At 37.1% G+C, this 7,827-nt stretch overlaps 1 protein-coding gene across 3 annotated transcripts in view; it reads left to right on the forward strand.

Moving 5' to 3' along the window:
- The window catches only part of IDE (insulin degrading enzyme), a 104,096-nt gene that overhangs the window by 21,265 nt on the left and 75,004 nt on the right, over positions 1-7,827 (forward strand). The gene's annotated exons all lie outside the window — the stretch shown is intronic.

Consider the following 7,827-nt stretch of genomic DNA (forward strand, 5'->3'; position numbering starts at 1 on the left):
GAGAATATCGATAACTACTATTCTTTGGCTTGCATTGTTATTCGGATTCTGGAGCCACAGTGTGTGGGCTCTGCCAGTTACTTCTGTGTGACGTGATGCTCATTATTTCCCTCTTCAAGTCTGTTTCATCATCAGCTAAATTGGGGCAATACTAGTTCACGGGTTAGTAGCGAAAATTAAATGAGGAAATACATGTAATGTGTATGTCTCCATATATTTAAGTGTTCAATAAATGTGGGAGGATAACAGTAACAATGCTACCATTGCTATGAAGAGAAGAAAGTGTTGTGTATTTATTTTTGGACATGAGAGCACAGATGTAATTTCAAAGTTATAGGCAGCCCACTAGTTGGGACTTGAAGGACGAGTTTTCTTAAATCAAAGTCTATTCGAATAAAGAAACAGAATAGCATCTGTAATTTTTTAAAAAGTCAAAATCTAGGCTGTTACTGTCTAAATCATCTGAAGTTCTTATCCTGTGTGTAGAAACAAAATGAAGCCTAAAATCGATGGCAGCACTGGACCAAACCACATTAGGTCAGCAATTGAGTGAGGAAGTAGGTTCTGGAATTAGGCTATGGGTTCTCTTCCATTGTCTGCTTAAAGCTTTCATCTCACATCACAAACCATTTAAAGAATTCTTTTGGAAATTTCCCCAGGTTGTGAGCCAACTAGTTTCTTCAGGGAGCCAAATAACAACAGTGAATGGAAGTGAAATCCAGATTTTTTCTTAGTTAATTAGCCCTGTTATATTGTGATGTAGCTGATCCAAGTTAACAACAACAGCAACTAATAATAATAATAATAAATTTCACTTTGGGCTTATAAACTTAGTAAGCAGAGCCTAGTTCATTGAAGTCCATTAAGTCTTATCTTTTCAAAGATTTTTTTTTCTGTGCTATTCTGAAAAGCACAAAGAATAAAGATCATCTAATATCTACTATCCATAGATAAACTATACTCAACTTTTCTGTATCCTTCCAAAGATTTAATCTCTGTACATAAACTTTTTAACTTGGTGGAATGATTAAGAGCATGATGCTTTGGTGTCTAAAGACTTGGGATTGAATCCTAGTTCTTTTACTTAACTCTTAAATAACTTCTGAGATTTCATTTTCCCATCCAGGAAAAATGGGAATAATAGGATCTATCTGAGGGTTTCATTGAAGATATAATTCCCATAAAGAGTTTCTGCTGTGCAAAGTACTGACTTGAGCACTCAGTAAAGGTCTGTCCCAGCATCCTGGCTGTGCTCCTTTTTAAGGCAGATCCCTTTATTTATGCACTAGATTGGTTACTTAAGGATAAGGTTTCTGCAAACTTCTCCTCTCTCTCCTTTATTATTGGTCCCCTCCCCCCTTCATTTAAGCCTTGTTTGATTTAGATTTTTAAAAATAAATACACAAATGGATGGGAGTTTAATACACATAGCTTTGTGTGTTTTGAGGAAGCTACCCCCTGGGTTTTATTATAAGTGGGTTGAATTGGTCGTAGTGATTTTCATCCATTATTTTTAGATGATAAAGTCAGAACTATAAACTAGGGTCTTTCCTCTTTGGCACTATTGACATTTGGGGCCAGATAATTGTTGTGGGGACTATCCTGTGCAATGTAGGCTCCTTAGCAATTCCTGGTCTCTACTCACGAGTTGCCAGTTGCACCCTTCCGTTTGACAGTTCAGTTGTGACATGTTGCCAAATGGCCCCTTGGGGAGCAAAATTTTCACCTATTGAGAACCACTGACTATAAACAGTGGCTCACCTATAGTAATTATAAAGGGGTAATTACCTGTTTTTCTGATAGTCTTATAAAGTACCATCCTATTATCACCCTGTCCAGTGAATGTTTTTGACCTCTGTAGATGACAGTATGCAACTGGAATTTGCATGAGTATATGTTAAGAATGCTAGTAATAACACGGTGGTTATTGAGGTGGTCTATTTGCATCTCACCGCCCTAGGACCATAATTATGAAGATGATTATAATATAAGGTTACCATTTATGGGTGCCTACTATGTACCAGACACTGTGCCTTGGTGAAGTTTATTTATACCTACTGTACAGGATAAATGCTGTAAAGGCTACCCAAGTCCAATGCAACTTTAGCTACCTCTGTCAATTTAATGAACTCGTATGAACACTTCACTTGACTCTTGATTGCAAAAAAAGATGAGACCAGAACAGTCCAATAGTATCCAGGATCTAAGCAGCAAAGGGGTCATTTGGTAAAGGCGAAGGTATATAATTACTGAACACTGGCTGGAAGTGGACCACTGCTGGCATGGAGAGTTATACTAAAACAGTCAAGGTCAAGGTTCCTGAACCAACATTATCTGAAGAGGACAGGATTCTCTTTCTGTGAGAACCAGGGTATACATACAGGTGGAATTGAGCCCTCAAGTGGCGATACACCCAGAATACAGAACATGGGTGTGTATAGTTTGTTTTCCTTAGAGGGCTGTCTTAAGAGAATTAGTTACAGGTTGATGACTCCTCCTAGCCTATGATTTAAAGTAATCATCAGAGACCATAACAGGGACCTTTGAGGTGTCCTTGCTCTTCTGGGATCATGGAGCATCTATGAGGAAGATGATCCATGTATAAAATTAATTCTGACTTTGAAGAAATGTTGACTTTTAATAATACACTTTTTGTTTTGTTTTAAATTAAAGACCCTGTCTAAATCAAATCCTGGGTTAGAAATTGTTGTTTGATGTAAATGTTGAAAATTGTTGAGGGGAGAATTTATTCAAAGTTTGTTTTGCTTTTATTTGGATTATTTTTATTGCTTGTCACTTAATTGGTTGCTGAGAATATCAAGTTTTATTTTTAAATCTTAACTGGAGTCTGAAGTAAGTAATTATTAAAGGCTAGTTTTCAAATCATACGTAATGAGTAAAGACTTGATTTAAATATTTAACATACTTTATTATTGACTTAGTTGACTCGTGCTGTACTTACATGGGCTTTCTATTTCTTGTGGCCAGAATGACATCAGCAGAGTTGTCTCAAGACACACCTGAAAATGTTCAGCTGATTCTTACATTAATTGGACTATTATTTCTTAGTGAGCCTTCTCTGTTTAATGCCTGTTTGACAGAGACAGTTGCTTTGCAGTATCCAAGTGGTACTATTTCCAGGATGACCTTTGGTAGATGATATATAAAACCTTGAGTAAGTCATGTATCTCCCACCTCCTTTTATTTTACCATGTTTATACTATTTTTAAAAACCTTTAAAAACTTTTAATTGAAGTATAAGTGTTTAGCTTGACGAATTTTAAAAAACTGAACATACCTGTATAAACAGCATATGACCAGTAGTATCCCAGAAGCATCCCTCCTGCTTCCTTCTAATCAATATTGACTACCCCCAGAGGTAACCACTATCTTGACATAAAGGCATAGCTTGATTTTCCTTGTCCTTGCACTTTATATATATGGTATTTATCCTTTTGCATCTAGCTTCTTTCACTCAACCTAGTGAGATTCATCCTTCTTGTGCTTTTTTCTAGATTATTCATTTTCATTGTTGTGTACTATTCCGTTGTGAATATATCACAGTTTATATTTTCACTGTTGATAGACATTTGATCATTTCTAGTTTTAGCAGTTATGAATAGTATTACTATGAACGTATAAATACATTTATTTTGGGTGTATATCTACTATATGAATTGTTAGGCCATATTGTCAGTTTTATATATACTTTATACTGCCAGTTTTTGATAATCGATGTACCACTTTGCATTTCTGCCACCAGCGTTTGAGAGTTTAGGTTGCCCCATAACTTCTCTGTCACTTGGTATTTTCCACCTTTTTAGTTTTAGGCATTCTGGTAGGTATGTAGTGATAACTCAGAAACTCCCCTGTGACAAAAATCAGGTATTAATTTGGGGCATCTAGGGGCTTAATCTGTCACATCAAGCTCATGTCCCTACCAAGCCTCGCTTGTTTTTCTTCCCAGAGTAAAGTCCTTCTGCTTGGGCCAAGCATGATCTTCCACACCCAGAATTGGCAAATACCCATACAGAAGTAAACAGGTGATGATCATTAGCTTACCTCAGAGGGCTCTCCCCTCTCTGGAATGCCAGTTCCTTCAATCCTCATTGCTTCCACAGTTTTCCAACATCTTTGAAAATGTGATTTTTGTAAATTATTGTGGGTTTTTTAGGTTTTTGAAGCTGAGTCAGGTTGCTATGACCTATTATATAGCCTACCCAGAAATGGAAATTGTTGGTGGAATCTTGAGATTTTCTACATACACAGTCATGTCACCTGTGAATAATATGTGTGTGTGTGTGTGTGTGTGTGTGTGTGTGTGTGTGTGTATTTTTCCCCCCCTTTCTTTCTCATCTATTTGCGTTTGCTTTTTCTTGCACTGTTTGGTCAGAATTACCAGTACAATATTGAAAAGAAGAGATAATAGTGACATCCTATTTATAAATATGGGACATTTGTATTATTTCACTGTTGAATATATTTGGTTTAGTTTTGTAGGTATTTTTCAGATGAAGTTATTTTTTCCCTTCTATTTCTACTTAGTTGACTTTTTAAAAAAGACATGATTGGTCGTTGAATTTAGTTAAGTATTTTTTCTGTATCTACCAAGATTATTATGATTTTTCTCCTTTTTTTCCTGTTCCTTTGGTTTAATATATACATCCAAAAAACAAATTACCTGTGACCCTATCATATCCACTGTAGTAATTATTTTCATATTCCCTTCGATGCATAAAACAATTCTATATCTCTTTTCTCTCTTTAAACCTGCTATACATTTAATCCTGCCATACATTTTCCTTTTTGTTTTTTATTAGCCAAATATAGTGAGGTAATATGGTTCTCAGCCCAGGGACTCCTTTTGACAGATTAGAAGCATTCTTCCAGGCTCCTTCCACTACCTCTCTATTTTATATGAGGAAGAAGGAGTAAAATACTGAAAACTTTTCTTCAGGCATTTTTTTTTTTTTTTTTTTACCTATTTTAGTTTTTATTTTCTCATTTTTATTATTTGGGATTGTAAAGGAGGAGAATGGGGTCAGAGAAGGGCTGTGGAGGCTATAAATGGGACCTGAGGAAAAAAGCCTTATATGATTTCCTTAAGCACCACCTCTGCTCCTCCCCTTCCCACGCTTCCTCTTTCTGTAGTTCCAGCTTTGCCACAAATCAAGTGTGTGACTGCCCTTGGGCAAGGCTCTTAATCACTGAGCTTTGTTTTCCTCATCTGGGGTTGAGGAAAATGGCCATCAACAGCTGCTGTGACCTGTCAGTAAGAATGAAAAGGTTATTAAATTAGCAGTTTACAAAGCATATGACCCTTTAAAAATGGAGTGATTGTTAGGGTTAGGTTTGTACAGTGGCATCTATCTCACATTTTCTAATAGCCTGAAGGCTACCTGTGGAAGAAGAATACTTGTGAAACACCCTTGGTCTCCAAACGATAAGAAACCTGTAGTTAACTATGTGGTGAGGTATAAATGGAGGTTTTGTTAATTTTCTTAAACCTTCATCAAGTCTTTAAAGTATTCCATGGTAAATGGAGGTATTCAGAACAGGCCTCCCATGATCTGCTACTTCGGCATGTGGATTATTTTGTGCTGAAGGCAGTCGAGACTGCAGGCTCAGGAGAAACTTTTATCTCTCTTGGGGCCTTGCCCATAAGAGTGTGGATGAAAAAGGGGCCACATAATAAATTTGACAGGCTCAAGGAGGCCTGCCTGCGGGTCTTACAAACTCAGAGACTGAAAGTAACCATATTGGATGGTCTAAACATAAAAATTCCTAACTAAAACTAAGTCATGGTGGGGAGTCTTGCCGTAAGTCTGTAGCTTCCTTGACAAAAAGCCTTTCTGTTGTCTTTTTGCATCTAAGATAACAAACCTTTGAAATGTCAGAGTAATTTCCTTTTCAAGATCTCTTAGGGGACAGCACTGCACCAGAGTACGGGACCACAGAACCCCTCATTGTTATCTTATTCTCCTCATACCATTTCTATGTGTTATCCATGTTAATTATTAGCTATCTTTACCCACCAATGGAAAAGGAGTATGTGTCTCTCTGTTTTACTTTTTATCCAATCCTAGAGATTTCTCCGCTTTGCGTTATCTCACCCGCTTTGTCTGCTACCAGTGAATTTCATGTAACCTGCCTTATGTCTCCTTTTTTTTTTTTAAGTATATGTGCTGCCAAAGCAAGCACTCTTTTTATTCTAATGTATAAAATAAGCTGCAAAATTGACGTTCTTTGAAGCATTTTTTTCAGTCCATTGAGATTTTACTTACCAGCAATTGTTGTCAGTTTGGCTCAAATAAACGCATAAAAAGTCTCTCCAGGTTTGGACATTCTTACGTCAACTAGAGTTATCATCCAAAATAATTTTTTATGACCTATCTACAGGGCAGAGCAAACTTTTAATTACTGAGCATCTGCTCTTATCATTCTGTGAATGACCTTCCCCTCAGAAGCCCCAAGGCACCTTTCCTTATCCTTAGCTCAGAATGTCATACATACCATTTTTACCTTTCTATCTCTGAATCTCTTATGTATGTGGGCGTCGCTGATGCTCATGTATGTGGGGTTCTCATACATACATACGTCATTAAATTTGGTTATTTTCTCTTGTTTAATCCGTCTGATGTCATTTAATTATTAGACCAGCCAAAAGAACTAAGAAGGATAGAGGGAAATTTCTTCCTCCTTACCTAAGCTTTTCACTGTGGGAATGAACAACCATTGATATGTATGCACCAAAACTAGAATGCAATTTGCAAAAGCACATATCTCTAAAATGATACTGCTGAAGGATCCCTTTAAATTGCAACCACCCACCTTTATGATCTTGCTTGTGTTTGAGGTGAGATGTACTGGTCCCTATAATTGAAGAGCCATGGGTAGATGGTTCCCTGTGACATGTGTTTTTTTTTAGGTCAAGTAATGTGAATGGTATTTGGGAATGTATGGTCTTACAGTGAGGCATCCTAGGGCTGATATCACCACTACCCTGATATTCGGCCTTACTTACCTTCTGCCTTCTGTGTGGAAGAAAGGTTGTTTATGACGTGGTTCTGATTCTAGGCATTTTTTCCTTGGACTCCTCCTCCACATTCAGGAGTGCCATGGGTAAGCTCAACTTCTGCCTGTGGTTTTGGGAGTGGGTGGATGGATTCCACAGTAGGGAGGTTTTGATATATAATTGACTATTAGCATGATCATTCACCTGTTTGTGTTTATAGGTCGTTCATTTAGAAATTAGAAATGGACCAGGTCTAACTTTAAATTTGTTTGGACAAAAGGGTAGGTAGGGAACAAAAGGCAAATTACAAGTTCTCAATCTCCTATTCAGTATACTGTGGAACACTTAAAGAGATAAGAGAAAAAAAAGATTATTTGTAGAAAAAGTTTTCTCTTGGTATGGGAATTTGGAAATGACCTATTTGGTAATTTGTTTTTGCAAACCTGCAGTTTAGGCCTTTACATGTCTAGATAAAAGTCTTTACATGTCTAGATAAAGTCATCTCTCAGTGGAAGTTCTGATTGTAGTTCTTTTAACACCAAGCTCTTGTTTTTCTGCTTTGTGCCTTGTGTTTTTTCCTGACCACCAGTCCTTTATTCAGGTACTCCCTTCTTTTTATTTGCTTCTACTCACCTACTCCCTTTTCTCTCTCTCCCCTCAAGATAGATTTAGGTACCCCACTTTCATTGTTCCCAGAGTGCCCTGGGGACAATTTTGTCATCTCGCTTAAAGAATAATGACTTGTTTTTATATCTGTCACTAGTCTGGGTTCCTTCAGAGCAAGGGTTCTGGCATTCTCATCTTTGTAGCCA

This window comes from Pteropus vampyrus, unplaced genomic scaffold (genome assembly GCF_000151845.1).
Source record: "Pteropus vampyrus isolate Shadow unplaced genomic scaffold, Pvam_2.0 Scaffold68, whole genome shotgun sequence".
Lineage (NCBI taxonomy): Eukaryota > Metazoa > Chordata > Mammalia > Chiroptera > Pteropodidae > Pteropus > Pteropus vampyrus.